The sequence below is a fragment of the Ursus arctos genome, unplaced genomic scaffold (genome assembly GCF_023065955.2).
Source record: "Ursus arctos isolate Adak ecotype North America unplaced genomic scaffold, UrsArc2.0 scaffold_15, whole genome shotgun sequence".
Classification (NCBI taxonomy): Eukaryota; Metazoa; Chordata; class Mammalia; order Carnivora; family Ursidae; genus Ursus; species Ursus arctos.
Window position 1 is genome coordinate 62,321,089 of NW_026622819.1, and position 16,659 is coordinate 62,337,747.

Consider the following 16,659-nt stretch of genomic DNA (forward strand, 5'->3'; position numbering starts at 1 on the left):
GGGGTGGGAGTGGGGAGAGCCCTGGGCTGGGGGAGAGGTGAGGAGACGGGGCTGCAGGCCCCAGCAGGCTGCAGAGGACGCCCCAAGGTTACCTTGGCCTGTGGCTCCTCGGCTCCAGCGCTGCCAGCGATGACAACAGCGAACCAGCAGCCTCTCCGAGTTTTATTATCATTCAAATGAGGACGTGGAGAGGTATTTCGTTTGATTGGTAGAATAATAGGAGCCATTTATCTACCTTCTCTCAACCTTTCATATCTGTTTCGCTATTTTATGGGATCGCATACATCATAGTAAAGGCAAAAATGTATTTTTTCCCCCTGACTTGGGGCTGGGGGGCAGCAGGGATGGGAAGGAGGATCTCAGAGTGGCTGGCAGGAGCTGAAGGAAATGAAATCGAAAAAGACTATTATTGGTGACAGACAGTTACATCTGAAAGGGAATAAGAAACTCCCCAGTGCGGGCGCGGATGAGGAGTTTTAAATGGAAGATCTAACAGCCTCCAGCTCTGGGTCCAGAGAGAGGGGTGGGACGGGAGGAAGGCCTGAGGGGTGGGGGGACAAGATGGGGAGAGTGGGGGAGGGGGCGGGCGGGGAGCCAGGAACAAGACGGGCACAAGGGGCATGTGGCCCAGCTGTGGGAAGTCTTTGTCCTTCTTCAGTTATGATAAATTACACATGTCATACAAGGATCCGTTCTCCTTTTGAAAAAATTAGAACATTCCAGATGAAGCCCCCTGTGACCATCAGCACCATCCCCACCCCTTCTCCCCCTTCCCCAGAGGGAACGACTATGATTTTCTTTTCCCTCTTGATTTTACAAATACATAACGGTACCTTAAAAGAGGTAGTACTCTTTTGTGGATTTTTTCCCCTCTTTTAAACGGTATCATACTGTGTCACCAGCTTCTTGTTTTTCGCACTCAATACGTTTTCAGCTCTGTGTGCATAGATCTGCGTGGCTCTCGATCCTTCCTGGAACTGCATGTGGTTTTCGCTTCTACAACTAGCCCGTGGTTTAGCCACCCAGCGCCCCTTGACGAATACTTAGGTGGCTTCCAGCTTTCACAGTTACAAACCATGCTGCAAGGATCCCTGTCTCCTTCCCAGGCAGCTGGGCCAGTTTCTGGAAGGCAGGTGAGCATTGGACTCCCTGGCAGGGGAGGGGTGTGCATTTACAGGTGGAGGGGATGCTGCCCATTGCTGCCCAAAATGTTTCCGCTGTGCTGTGGGGCTCCAGCCACCTGTCCCCAGCAGCTCCACCGTGGCAGTCACTTCCCAGGTAAATGGGAGTGAGAGCACACAGCTTCATGCTCTGGTTGCTGCCCACGTCTTGGGCAGGAAATGGATGGCAGAGAAGGGAGTAGCAAAGACCTGGATGGACAGGGCACTAGAGTGGAAAGGAGGAGACCTGACCCCAGAGCTCCAGGATCTGGGCTTCAGAGTCTGGGCCCCAGGGTCTGTGCCTCCTCTCCCACAAGGTGAGGGAGGCAAAGGGCCAATAGGCACGATGCTGGACAGGATGATGGGGCCACAGGCAAGGGCTGGAGGGGGGGTAAGGGCAGGAATCAGAGGGTACCGTGTGGCTGGTCAGCAGGGCCAAGGAGGAGGTCTAAGGCAAAGTCTGAGTCTGTGGATGGTATCAACACAGAGTAGGGGATGGAGAGCACCAACACGGAGGGGTCCTCACTGGACATCTCGTTGCCTTGATGGATGCGCCCCCGGAGGTGGGACAACCCCCCGCCACCCCATGCAGCCAGCCTCCACCCCCATGTGTAACTCCCAGTACAAGGTGTCACCAGAGATAGCCTTGTGTCTCCTAGAGTCGTGGCTTCATCTCACCCAGCCTGGGGTGAAGTCCTCCCAGGTGTGGGCTGGCGATGTCTGCAATGCCCTCTTTATCCCATCATTGGCAGGGCTGGGGAGGAGTAGCCCCAGGGCAGCTGAGGGTCTAACCGCAGTGAGCAGCTGAGCTTTGTTTCCTGGTTGGGTGAGGTCCTCCAGTACCCTGCGCCCTGGGCGTGTGGTGACAATAGACAGGAGGTGAGAGGTGGCTTGCAGCAAGGTCCTCAGACAGCCCAGGAAACTTCCCAGTCCCAGAGCACTAGGGGAGCAACTGGGCCTCCCAGTGGTGACAAAGGGAGGCCACCACCCAAACTTACAAGCAGGAACCAGATGGGGACACAGACACCTCATTGCTGCCAACGCTCAAGGGAGATGACAGCCAAGACATGTCTTGGGTGGGTGCCAGCAGGGAAGACATTGACCTATGACCCATCAGCCACCCCCCCCATGTTGTGACAGCACCCACATTAGCTGAAATCCAAGAACAAGGAGATGGGGGAGGGGGAACTTTGAATCAACAGAATTTAAACCCTAATCACTGAGCTGACCAAGTCTTACATCCTGCTGCGAGGCAGAAAATGGGGTTTGAAATAAAGAAGACAGATAGTAGGAGCATATTGCTGTGGTTTTGGTACACTTGGGTTAGTGGTCTGAATAGTCATACAAACCACAGCTTAACTGGGGACAGTGACTGGGGAGTCCCACAGGGGCTCATGGAGACGGCATGGCGGGGCTCTTGCCCTCTCCTGGAGCCATGCAGCTGGGCGTGCATCTTGATGTGTCCTCCCTGCTCTCCCTCCCCGGAACCCATCCATCCGCTTGCACACAGATTCTGGGGGAATAAAGGGGGTTGAGTGAGTGGTGAGCAGAACCGCCCATCTTCCCGCGCCCAGGGAGTCCCTTTGTGGTAAATGACACTAATAGGATCCAGCAATGAGGAGGGAGGAAGGAGGAAGGCCTGAAAGCTGGGTGACCTGCTGGTCCTAGGAGAAACTTGAAGGAGGCTGTGGGACAGAGGGGCAGCTCCTTGCGTGAGCACAGGGTGAGGAATCAGCAGCCTTGGGGCAAGAATGAGCTCTGGGGATCCCAGGCAAGACCCTAAGTTCTCTGAGCCTTCAAGTCCTCCCCGCAAACAGGGTGGGCTCTGCTGTTCCTTCCTGAGGCTCCTGCTGCCACCCGCGCAACCGTCATCTGGAAAACCTTCACTTCCCCGTCGCTCAGGCAGGGCCGACTCTCTGGGGTCAGGTGTGGGGACGTGATCCAGGCCTGACCGCCAATACTATGTTCTATATATTCGTTGAGACTGTTGACAAAGAGAAGCTGGCTCTCCCAGTACTGGTGAGCCAGGAGTATGTTGCTTGGAGCTGCCGGGGGAGGGGGGCCTCCATGAAGAGGTGGGTTTGTCTGAGAATGGCTCCAGCTCGGAGGAAGGCAGAGCAGAGACAGAACGAACGGAGTCTGTCCCAGCCGGCTCAGGCCGCCATAGCATAACACCGCAGACTCAGTGGCTTAAACAGCAGACATCTGGATCTCACAGTTCTGGAGGCTGGGAAGTCCAAAGTCAAGGTAGGTTTTGTTCTGAGGCCTCTCCTCTTGGCTTATAGATGACCACCTTCTCAGTGTATTCTTCCAGGGCAGGGAGAGAAAGAGAGAGAGATCCCGCACACGTGCCAGCACTCTCCTGCCTCATCTTACAAAGGACAGCAATCCTATGGATTAGGACCCCATCTTGACGACCTCAGTTAACCTTGATTACCACGACAAAGGCCCTGTCTTCAAACAGAGTCACACTGGGGGTGGGGACTTCAATATATGAATTTATGGGGGGACACAAACATTCAGTCCCTAACAGAGTCTTAGAAACATGGTTTGTTCCCCTGGGTCCAGCTATGCCTGAAGCCAGCCCTACCCATGGACTTTCTAGTTATGCAAGCCGTCCCATTGCAGGACAAAGTGGTTTGCGTTTCTGCAGCTTGCAAACAAGAGCCGTGTGGTGACTGTCGCAGATATTCCACAGGTGCGTGCCCGGCACGTAGCATGTGCAAAAGAAGTGCTCATTCGGTCCCTGGAGAGAAAGCACACAGTTATTATTTATTTATTTATTTATTTATTTATTTATTTATTTATTTATATTATTATTATTTTTAGACATTTTATTTGTTTTACTTGGCACAGAGAGAGAGAGAGCGAGTGTGTGTGAGCACAAGCAGGGGGAGCAGCAGGCAGAGGGAGAAGCAGACTTCCTGCTGAGCAAGGAGCCTGATGCGGGACTCAATCCCAGGACCCTGGGATCATGACCTACGCTGAAGGCAGATGCTTAACTGACTGAGCCACCCAGGTGCCCCTATATTATTTCTTTTAAGTCATCTCTACACCCGATGTGGGGCTCAAACTCACAACCCTGAGCCGGCTCCACCGGCTGAGCCCGCCAGGCCCCCTGAAAGCACAAATGTTTAATGTGGGGAGCGGGAAACAGGAGAGAATGGGGAGGAGACAAGGACAGGCAAATCAGGGAGGGAAAGCAGGACACGGAAAAGGTACAGGGACACAGGCCGTGTTATGTGGAGGCAGAGTGAGAAGAGAGAAAAGCAGCCAGGACTTGTTGGAAACACTTGGTTCTCAGCAAATGAAGCTCCTGTACCATTTGCCGTGTGGGCGGTGGAAGAGCATCTGGGTGGAGCTCAAGGCCATGGAGTGGGCTAGGGGCTGCCGGCTGGAACCACGAGGCCACGAGCTGCTGTGGACACTGTATCCGGCCCCATCCAAGGGGGCTGGGGACCATGTGCTTCACTGCAGATTGTCCCCTGTCATCCAGATCTATTCTTTAAAAGAAGTCAATCAAACCAGTCTTCCTTGCTTCACCTGCACCCGCTCCTGACTTTCCATCACACAGAATGACGGGCAGACCCCTGTGCCTTGGGGGTTCGCTGCCCCTGCTCACACCCAGCTGCAGTCCACGGGGCCCCATTCTGCAAGCCTAGGCCCCTCTCTGGCCCGGTACACCTACCATCCCCTCCGCCTGAAATGCCTTCTGCTCTGACCTTCCCCTTTAGCTCCTTCTCCTCACTGGAGACTCAGCCCAGTGTCTCCTCCTTAGAGGGGCTCTCCTGGGTCCCCTCCAGGGCAGTCCTGATCACAGGATCCTGTGCTGATGGTTCAAGACCACAGTTCCCTCCGTCTGACACAAGCCCATGCGGTTACTCTCACTTTCGTCCTGAGTCTCCTCCACCTCCAATATCAGCGTGCAGGGGCAGGACCTCAGCGGCATCCCGAGTCCCAGGACAGAGCCCGGGACAGAACAGACACTCAGGAGGGTCCCTGCCTGCACACCAAATGCCTCTTGAGAACTCGGTGCCAAGCATGGGCAGTCTCCACGGTTACAAACTCAGGTGGGGAAAAATGGTTCTGTAATACTGAACTTAATTTCTATCTTAGCCCCTATTTTGGTCAACTCAGTATAAATATAGTCAGTTTGGGGGTTCTTGGTTAATCCTGGGTCTCCTCTGCCAGTTTCAAGTCCCCACCTTCTCACTAAGGTAGGGGAGGGGCCCACGGAGAGTCAAGGGCTTGAATGGGGCCAAGCTCACCCTGCATCTATGCCACTGTCCTCGCTGCACCCTCATTCCTGGAGCTCTCCGCTGAGATCCCCAGTTCTGCCTGGTCCAGGGTCTGTCCTCTGCCACATGCCCCGTTCTGGCCACTGGGATCCCCCAGCCACTTTCCAGGACCACTCTGGTGACCATCTCACTCCAAGACCAAGATTCTGCCTCCCTGGGGCACACAGGGACATTCTGAGTTACCCCAAACCTGTCTGTCCTATCCCTCCTAAAGGATTTTCTTATGTGTTGCTGGCTTGGGGCCAGGTGGGGGGGGGGCTTGCTGGTCCCCAGGCCTTGCTTCAAAAGTGAGGCACATAGGGGCGCCTGGGTGGCTCAGGCGGTTAAGCGTCTGCCTTGGGCTCTGACGTCATGATCCCAGGACCCTGTCTGGGAATGAGCCCCATGTTGGGCTCCCTGCTCAGCGGGGAGCCTGCTTTTCCCTCTCCCTCTGCCTGCCGCTCCTCCTGCTTGTGCTCTCTCTCTCTCTGTGTCAAAAAAAAAAAAAAAGGGGGCGCCTGGGTGGTGCAGTGGTTAAGCGCCTGCCTTCGGCTCAGGGCATGATCCCGGCATTATGGGATCGAGCCCCACATCAGGCTCCTCTGCTGTGAGCCTGCTTCTTCCTCTCCCACTCCCCCTGCTTGTGTTCCCTCTCTCACTGGCTGTCTCTATCTCTGTCAAATAAATAAATAAAATCTTGAAAAAAAAAAAAAGTGAGGCCCACAGGGCCATGCTAGCTCTCCCCACCCCTCCCAGCTAGGAGTGGCAGAGACCCCTCCCATCCCCTCACTCCAGGGCTCTCCCACCCTGGGGGGTTTCTTCTAGTGTGGTTGACCAGACGTTCTGAGCTGTTGCTCCTGCCATGTTAGCCTTAGACACTGGGCATCATGGGGTCCTCAGCGGAGGAGAGGTGCGGGGAGGAAGGGAGCGCAAAAGGTGCAAGAAAGAGAGCTGCCCAGCTCCACTCCCACTCATCAGGATGGATCAGGATGGGGACAAGCTGAGGGGTCCTGGGTGCCAAATGAGTGTGAGCGAGGCTCGTCCTGAAGGAATGTGCTGAGGAGGTGAGGGTCTGACAGGGGGCTTCATCTTGCTTTAAGCAATGGCAGGACTAAGCTAGATTTCTGGTGCTGACAGATGGAGGCTGCAATGCGGCTCTGCTCCAGGCCTAAGCTCAGGGGATGGGGTGGCGGAGAGACCCACCCCTCGTCACCCCTGCAGCCCCCCTGCCTGCCTGCTCCTTTTCACTTCGCTGACTCCTCATCAGATTTCCATCGCAGTCTCCAGCCCCCAGCCCCCACCTCCCTACCCTGCATTGCTTAATTTCCCTCTCCCTGCTGCAATTTATTATTGAAGTCCGCAGAGCGACCGGGCTGGAGCGACCTTCCTGGAGGGTGCTGCAGCGGAGAAACAGGGCTGCTTGGCCTGGCCGGGCCTCTTGGGCGCTGGAGGGGGCTGGCTCTGACCTGGGGACCCAGGTGGTGGAACCCCGGGGAGGCATCCAAGCCCGGTTGCAGCTCAGGCTCTCTGGCCAGGCGTCACCCAGCCAGATACTGCCCCACCCCTCCCCCAGCAGGCGATGGGCTCTGGAAGGTTTGACACCCCGCCCCAGAGAGCCCCAGCACCAGGTGGGCAGGCGGGCAGGCAGGTTTGTGCGGCTCCCAGGGAGGGTGGATCTAAAGAAAAAACCAGGAGATTTCATATAAACGCCTGGATTTCTAGCTTCTCCTGAAAGACCAGTTGTGCACACTGAGCTCCTTTCCATAAGGCACACTTGGACTGCAGCCCTATTTGGAAGGGGTCTGTTCCCGGCATCGGCCAGGCCCAGCCTGCTTCTTCACTCACGTAGGGGCCTGCTGGACCCCCAGGGATGTCTGGATTCAAGACCCCTGCTCCGAGGGTGGCACAGCAGGGGCCAGAAAGAGCTCCCTCCTTCCCCCTCGCCTGTTCTGTGGGTTTCCGGAGGGCAAGGATTCTCTCTCTTCCTCTTTCTGTATCTTTGTATATGACTCATTGTAATGCCAAGCCCAGTGCCTGGCATATAAAGGTGCTGAATAAATGCATTCTCAATGAGCAGCTGCATAACCGAGCGAACGAATGCTGGCACCTGCCCAGGGTTACAAGGCTGAACAGGATTTTGCCAGTTGAAAAGGTGAGTCTGGCTTGCAGGCCGAGGAAGCAGAGGGACAGAGGCTGGGGGCACCAGAGGAGTCCAGGGCGCTTGGGGTGAGGTGGGGGTGAGGGAGGGAGGTCACCCAGATTGGATTTATTATCCAATCACCTGAGATTGAAAAACCCCACACAGTCTGGGGATCCTCTCCAGGCTCACTGAGTCAGACTCTTCAAGAGTGGGTGGGGCGATCGGTTTTCTTAATATGTCCCCTCAGGTGGGGGACATGGAGTCTCAACAGGCCTGGGGCCCTGACCGTGTGGCTGGGAGGAGGTCTGCGGCCGCGTCCCCGCCCCTGCCTGTCCCCCCCCAACCTGAGACTGGCTGCTTTCTCGAGAGCCACCTGTTCCCCTCCTGAGTGATGGTCAGACCCTGTGTGTAAATCTTAACCACTCACCACATTTAAGTAAGTTTTAGAAGGAAGGGAAAGTATGAAATGACTGTGTTTGTTTTGCCCAAGCAAAATCCATTTATAAAGTGCAGCACTTGTTTAAGAAAAAAACAACAGCTATTGACAAAATATAAGAAAATAAATTAAAGCAGCAGTTCCTTAAAAGGACCCTGTCCGATAATTTGATTTTTTCCCCCTTCTTCCCTCAAAGGCCAGAACGACACAATCAATCTTGTCGTTCCACGGGCTGTCTCGTTACAGCTTTTTCTTAAGTGGAGGGGAAATAAAGAAAAAAAATGGAAAGAAAATAAGGTGCCATCTGTAGGACCGTCACCTCCTGCCCCGTGATGGATCCCATTGGGTCCCTCTGCTTTCCCTGCCCCAGCCTTCCTGTCCTGCTGGTGGTCCAGCCCTGGCCTCTGCCCCCCGCCCCAGCCGGCGCCCAGTCAGCTCAGGGCTTCTCCTGCCAAACCCCGTGACCCACAGACACGGTGGGGACACTGTCCTGTCTCCTAGCCCACAATTTCTCATCCTGACAGCTTCATCCAAATAACTGACGTCTCTCGTGAGAAAAGCGTGGAGCAAACCACGGGGGCACTGAGGGTAGACAAGCTTTGTACACACAGGTGAGCTCATTTTGTAGGCAGCGCTTTGCTTCCAACACATGCAAGACCTCAGCCGGAGGGGGTTCCCCCATCTCCCTTTGTTGCAAGACCCCCTTCCCCGAAAGCTGCCCCTATTGTGGCTACTGTCAGCTGCACACACTGGGGCCTGGCCCACAGCTAGTGGCACTTTGACCACCCCCACCTTGGGGACAGGGAAGGTTTTCTGGGAATCAAAGCAGCTTTGGGGCACCTGGGTGGCTCAGTGGGTTAAGCATCTGACTCTTGATCTCAGCTCAGGTCTTGATCTCAGGGTCATGAGTTCAAGCACCATGTTGGGCTCCACGCTGGGCATGGAGCCTACTTAAAAAAAAAAGAAAAGAAAAGAAAAAGGCACCTTTAAAGTCAGTGTTCTTGGCCAAATCACAGCACCCCTGTGAGTTTCTCCACTGGGAAAGCGAGGTCAGTACCCAGAGGTGGTTGTGAGGATGCAGTGAGCAGCCACATGTAATAAGAATAATAAAACTTTGAACTGAGCACAGGCTCAGTGTCTGATCCCTAGTTATAGTCCTTCTCCGACATTATTGGGTGAAATCTTCAGTTCATAGAATTATGAACCTTTATTTCACAGGTGAGAAAATCGAGGTACAGAGAGATTAGGTTGATTGCCTATGGTCTTTTAACTAGCAAAAGGAAAGGAGTTTTTTGAAAGGGAGAGTTTCCCAGAATCCACATCCCCCTTGCTTATTAGTCCCCATTTCCTTGTGGAAAGTTCCCCGTGGGTGTGGTCTTCATGGGAGGGGCAGTGATGACACCCGCCTCCCACGGGAGCCCCAAGGGCAGCTTGTCTTACACTGGGGTGCAGGGAGCCAACTCAGCTGTGAAGTTCAACCCAGCCTGCAGTCCCTGGTGTCCCTAGACCTAACCCCTCAGCTCCTGGATTCTGGGAGCTCCAAACATAGCTTCCCTTTCCGCGTAACATAGGCAGAGTCCCTGTCTGGAGCTAGTAACCCCAGACACTGCCTGCAACAAAATAAGTGGTAATAATAACGTCAAGAGTAGCTATCATTTCTTGGGCACTACTGTGTTCTGGGTCCTGCGATAAAGGACTTTCTACATATTCCTGTGTCTGATCTTTGCCTCAGTCCTATGGCAAGATAACTGAGATCACAGACATTTGGATTTTGCACAGCATCACACAGCTAGAGAGAGGGATGGCTGGGTTCGAACTCTGAGCGGCCTGAGCATAACTGTGAACTCAAAATTCTGTTTCTGCGCCTGACGGAAGAGGAGCTTACTCTCTGGCGGCTTTAGCACCCTGTGTGCATCATGTACTTTGAAAAATTTCTGGGAGGTTCCAGGTCAAGGTAAGATGAAGTAAACACACTCCACCCTGTCTCTCCCATGACTACAGCTTACACCTGGAGAGAATGTGCGTGAGCTATTTGAACTCTCTGAAAAGACCAGATACCAAAGTAACACCAAATTGGTGGTAAGTTTACTACTTCCTCCCACTCCACAATGCCCTGGGTCGAACGCAACGCAGCCCCAAATCCTGAAGGGCATACTAGCATCTATAGAGAAAGCGACAGGAAAAACCTTCCAATTCTGGCTTGAGGACCAAGGAAGGGGTCTTCCATTGCTGAGAAAGAAAACAGAATCTCCTGTTTGTCGGGGATGTACTATATGGTGACTAACATAATATAATAAAAAATCATTAAAAAAAAAAAGAATCTCCTGTTTGTCTTTTCTTTCTTTTTCTAGTCTTGTACCCCAGCAACCAAACTATGTGGTGGCCGGAGCAGCAGTAGCAGTGGGAGCTGGCAGGAACCTAACACTCTAAGGGTGGGGCGCCTGGGTGGCGCAGCGGTTAAGCGTCTGCCTTCAGCTCAGGGCGTGATCCCGGTGTTATGGCATCGAGCCCCACATCAGGCTCCTCTGCTATGAGCCTGCTTCTTCCTCTCCCACTCCCCCTGCTTGTGTTCCCTCTCTCGCTGCCTGTCTATCTCTGTCAAATAAATAAATAAAATCTTTAAAAAAAAAAAAACAAAAACTCTAAGGGAGGGGAAGCTCCGTCTCCACTGGAGGGGCCATGGCCCATGAGGGTGGGCCAGCCCCCGCTGCTTCGCTATCTCGGCAGCTTGGGCCCAACACGAGCAGTTACAGGAAGGGCGTGGCAGGTTGGGTAAATAATGTTCCCACCTTCCGGCCTGAGCACTAGAAAAGGGGCACCTCCACGAACTGGAAAGTCCAGAGGAGATCCCAGAGAAGGAAGAGCCGGGAAAAGCCGCCCCTTAAAGTTGTTTATGAAATCTGGGGTTCACCTCCAAACTGTACATAATCTGACCCCAAACAGCATACATAGACCTGAGAACTGAACACCTAAGGACAGACCACTACCCCGATCTTAGATTGGCCTTGGGTGGTGCACATACAGGACGGATCTAAGTAACACCGCAAAAGCCTTCAAAATGGGACTGCCATTGGAACCACAACCCACGGGAGGCTGGTGAGAACTCGTGACTGAACCCAGCCGGGTCAACTGCCTGTTAAAGAAAAATATCAAAATAACTCCATATAGGAGGGGCCAGGAAAATTCTCAGCTCACTTGGGAAAAGACTGTCCAGAGATGCCGATGCTGAGACGACTTCACTGACCCGTCAAACACGTTACAGCAGCTATTGTAAAAGCAGCATGTAAGGGCAAACTCTTGAAATGAATGGAAAGACAGAAAGTCTCAGCACAGGAACAGAAGCTCTCAGGAAGAACCAGGTAGAAATTTAGAAGTGAAAAAATACAACAACGGAAATAAAAAAAGCCCATTGGTGGATGGGCTCAATAGCAGAGTGGAGATGATAAACAGTGAATTTGAAGATAAACCAATAGAAGTTATATAATTTGAATAACAAAGCGAAAAAAATTGGGGTTTGGGGGGAAATGACAGAGCCTTGGAGGCCTGTGGGGCAGTACCAAAAGATGTAACATTTATGTCATTAGAGTCTTGGAAGAAGAAGAGAAAGAGTGGACATATGTGGAATATAAGAAACAGTGCAGAGGATCATAGGAGAAGGGAGGGAAAACTGAATGGGAAGTAATCAGAGAGGGAGACAAACCATGAGAGACTCTTAACTCTAGGAAACAAACTGAGGGCTGCTGGAGGGGAGGTGGGTGGGGGGCTGGGGTAACCGGGTGATGGGCATTAAGGTGGGCACGTGATGTAATGAGCACTGGGTGTTCTATGTAACTGATAAATTACTGAACTCTACATCTGAAACTAATGATGTACTATATTTTGGCTAACTGAATTTAAATTTAAAAGATAGAAGAGAAAAAGTAGGGTCTAGAAAAAAATATTTGAAAAGAGAATGGTGGAAAATTTCCAAATTTGGTGAAAAACAGCAACATACTGATTTAAGAAGCTTGGTGAATTCCAAACAGGATAAATACAAAGAAATCATGTGCTCTACTGAAAAATACTGTTCAAAGAGATACAGTTTTATAAAAAGAGAATACATTCATAAATTTAAGAAGTCTTAGCTTAAATCTTATACTTTCTGCAAAAATCAATTTTAAATAGATTATAGATAAAACTTTTGGAAGGAAACATAGGGGAACATCTTTGTGGCCTGGAGCAAGTACAGTTATGACATTACAAACACAATCCATTAGAGAATAAATTGAGCTTCATCAAAAATCAAGACTTCTGGGGCGCCTGGGTGGCGCAGTCGTTAAGCGTCTGCCTTCGGCTCAGGGCGTGATCCTGGCGTTCTGGGATCGAGTCCCATGTCAGGCTCCTCCACTGGGAGCCTGCTTCTTCCTCTCCCACTCCCCCTGCTTGTGTTCCCTCTCTCGCTGGCTGTCTCTCTCTGTCTAATAAATAAATAAATAAATAAATCTTAAAAAAAAATCAAGACTTCTGCTTTGAGAAGGACACCATCGAGAGAATGAAAAGACAAGCTATAAACTTAGAATATTTGCAAACCATGTATCCAGCAAAATATTTGTATCCAAATTAAATGAAGAACTCCCAAAACTCAAAGTAAGAAAACAAGCAACCAATTTAAAAACCAAGCAGAAGATTTAAACAGGCACTTGACCCAAAAGAATAGATAAGGATGGCCAACAGGCACAGGAGGTGATGTTCACCATCATTAGCCATTAGGCCAAAAAGTTACAACCGCACCTCTAGCAGAATGGAAAAAAAAAACAAAAAAACTGACAAAACCAAGTGCTGGTTAGGATGTGGAGCAACTAGAACTCTCACACATTCCCAGTGGAAATGGAAACTGGTACAGTTCGGCAGTTTCTTATAAAGTTAAATATATACTTAACATATGACCCAGCAATCACACTCCCGGGTATTTGCCCTAAAGAAATGAAAACTTACGTTCGCATGGTGCACAAACGTTCATAGCAGCTCTACTGATAATTGCCAAGAATGGGAAACAACCCAAATGTCTTCCAGTAGGTGAAGTATTCAATGGAATACAACTCTGTCATAAAAAGGAACAAACTATTGATACATGCATCAGCTTGAATGAATGTCGAAGGCATTATGCTGAGGGAAAGAAGCCAGTCTCAAAAGGTTATATAACGTGTATTTTCATTAATGTGACATTCTCAAAATCACAACGCCATAGCAATGAAGAACAGGTCAGTGGTTGCCAGCGCTTAGGGGTGTGGGAAATGTGTGATGAGAAAGGATAGCATGCAGGCGTCACGTGGGGGTGCTGGGCAGCTTCCATATCCTGATTGTGGTGGTTCCATAAATCTACACATGTGTTAAAATTCGTAGACTAAACACACACACACACACACACACACACACACACATACACACACAGTTAAGAAACTAACAAAACAAAATGAAAATGCTGTGAGGGAAGAAGTTCCCAAGAAGCTTCCCTGCTGGGTCCCCAGTAAGTAGTAGGTGTACAAAGTTGAATCAGGTAAGATTTACAATTTTGAGGGTCTTACAATCAAAGCCAGTAACAATGTGACAGAAGAAGGTGCCTTAACTCCCCTTCCCAGAGAGGCCATCCCTGACCCCCACCCCCAAAGCAATACCCCTGTGTTAGTTCCCACTGCTGTTGCAAGAAACGACCACAAACCAGGGTTTAAAACAACACACTTTTGTTATCCTGCAGTTCTGGGGGTCAGAAGTCCAAATTGGGTCTCACTGGGGTAAAATCAAAGTGTTGGTAGGACTGCATTCCTTCCGGAGGCTCCAGGGGAGGGTCTGTCTCCTTGCCTTTGCCCAATTCTAGAAGCTGGTGCCCGCCTTCCTCCCTCCTCCCTCCTCCAAGCTAGCAACATTGGGCTGAGCTGCTTTCACACTGCTGTCTCTCTGGTTCTCTCTCTTTTGTCTCTATCTTCCACTTCGAAGGACCCATGTTACTGAGCCCACTGGATAATCCAGGATAATCTCCCAACTCAAGGACAGCTGTAACCTGCAGTAACCTGCAATGACGCTGACTACCTGGAATGAGGCCAAACTTCACAAGTCAAGGCCACAGTCCTCCACAGTCCTCCACAGACATCAGGCACAAGTTCAGGGTCCCCAGGCCATCTTCACTTCTGACCTGCTGGCTACCAATTCAGGGGTTCTACTTCTGCCTTCGGTTCTATAATTTGCTGGAAGGACTCAGAAAATTCAGGAAAGCAAAAAGCTACAAATCAGAACCAGCCAAAGGGAGAGACCTAGGGGATAAGGTCTGGGGGGGGGGGTGGTTGGCAAATATGAAGCTTTTATGTCCTAGCCCTGTGTCATCAGGACGTGCTACCCTCTTAGCTCATCAGCTTGTGACAACATGAAGAGTGTTGTCAACCAGGAAGCTCGCTTGAGCTTTGGTGTCAGTTTTTATCAGGGTTTCATTATGTAGGCATGACTGATTAAATTGGTTGAATCACTGGCCATGTGGTTGAACTCTGTTCAGCCTCCCTCCTGCAAGGAGGTAGGCTGGTATCAGGTGGCTCAAAGTTCCAACTCTCTAATCACATGGCTGGTCTTTCTGGCGTGACCAGTCCTCATAAGTGGCCTTGTTAGCATAAATGTTCAGGTGTGGTCTGAGCGGCCACCATGAATAACAAAGACAATCTTATCACTCCAGAAATGCCAAGGATTTAAAGGTCACCTCCCAGGAAGCAGGGGCAGAAGCCAGCCAAATCTTCGTTATACACAAACTTAATTCCACCTGCAACCTTAATTTCCCTTTGCCATGTAACCTAACATATTCTCAGGTTCTGGGGCTAGGACATGAAATCTTTAGGGGGCATTGTTCCATCTGTCACAGCTTCCCAGTTGTTCTCTAACATGTCACCCTGTTTTGTTTCCTCACCACATCCATCTGTCTATAAAATGGTCTTATTTATTTTGTTTATTGTCTGTCTCCCCTCTGCTAGGAGGACAGGATCCTAGCATGTGACTAACGGAGAAAGGGGAAGAGTTACAGGAGGTGACACTCAAGCTGGTCTTTGAAGGATGAGCAGAGTGGTGAAGGTTGGCAGGGGCTCTGAACAATGTGCACAAAGGGACAGGGGAGGGAAGACCAGGTGGGTTTGGGGAGCTCTGTGTAGATTGTTGTGGCTGGAGCGCTGTGTGCTGTGGGAGGGAGGGGAGATGCTGGGATAAAGAAAGGCCAGCGTGGGCAGGACCGTATGAGAGGGGGGATGACCTGCCTGATGGCACTTCTGGTATCTGTTTAGTGCCTGTGCCCTCTCACCCAGATGCCAAGAGGGAAGTGCCAGGGTGTGAAAAGTAGGGCATGGACCCTGGGGTCAGACGGGATGTGGGCTCAAATCTCAGCTCTGCCATTTATAGTCATGGCTGTGAGCAAGTCGGCTCACTTCTCTGTAGCCACTGAGATTGGCTCACTCAAGACTCATGTCCAACCCACCTCTCCTCTGCCTTCCTCTATCTTGGAGCTCAGAGAGCTCTGTTCCCCAGTATCTCTTACAGGAAGTGACATAGATCCAGCTAATGAGCTGGAACTAGAATCCTGGTGAGGGGTGTTTTGGAAATGGGAAAGGCCTGGCAAAGAGGAAGACATACTCAGCTAGACCAGAATTTTGCCTTCTCTGCTCCTTCCTGCCTTGAATGCCAAATTATGTCAGGAGCAGCAGCAGCCACTTTGTGATCATGAGGAGCAAGCTGGGAGTAACAGCCTAAGAAAAAGTGGGCAGAAAGATGGAAAATTCCTCAGTGTATGAGGCCATCATTGAGCAGTTGGACCGGTGTCAGCAATCACCTCTGGGTATTAGTTGGATATTCTGTTACTTCCAGTTAAATATGGTCCTAATTAATGCACCCCCCAAACCTCAGTTTCCTTTACTGTTAACTAGCTAAAAATATTTATCAATATTCATTACACTCATGTGTGCCAGGAACTCCTTTAGATGCTAGTGGTAAAGCAGTGAACAAGAAGTAAATAAAATCCCTATTCTTTTTGCATTTACATTTTGGTGGAAGAGACAGACAATGAGCCCATAGAGAGACAAGAGTGTCTGAGAATGAAAAGTGCTATGAAGAAAAGAAGATGATGTGACAGTGAGCGGCTGGCGTGGACATGACATGGGGTTCTCACAATGGGACTCTGTGAGGTAGTGATACTTAAGCTCGGATCTGAATGTGAAGATAATGACAGGATAAAGTGTGGGGAGCAGCATTCCAGACAGAGGGAATTGCAAGGGCAAAGGCCTTGAGGCAGGGCCAAGCTTGGTGAGTAGGCAGACCAGTAAGAAGGCCACATGGCTAGGTGGCAGTGAGGAGGGGACAAGGTGGAAGTGGGACCAGAGAAGTAGGCGGGGGTCAGATGACATATGTCTCGATAAGCAGAGTGGATTTATTCTGAATGCGAAAGGGAGCCACTGGAGGGCTTTCACAGGAGTGTGGGACAATGACTTCAGCATCCAGCACACCGTGGGTGTTTAAAAAACAGCCATAGGGTAGGTGGTGCACCCACTTGGTGGTATTCTTTCCCTTCTCAGGTTCCACTAGCCCCCTCCCCTGTTCTGTCTGCCTCATGCCTCCACCCCCTGAGCTGGACCCCTCCCAGCTGCT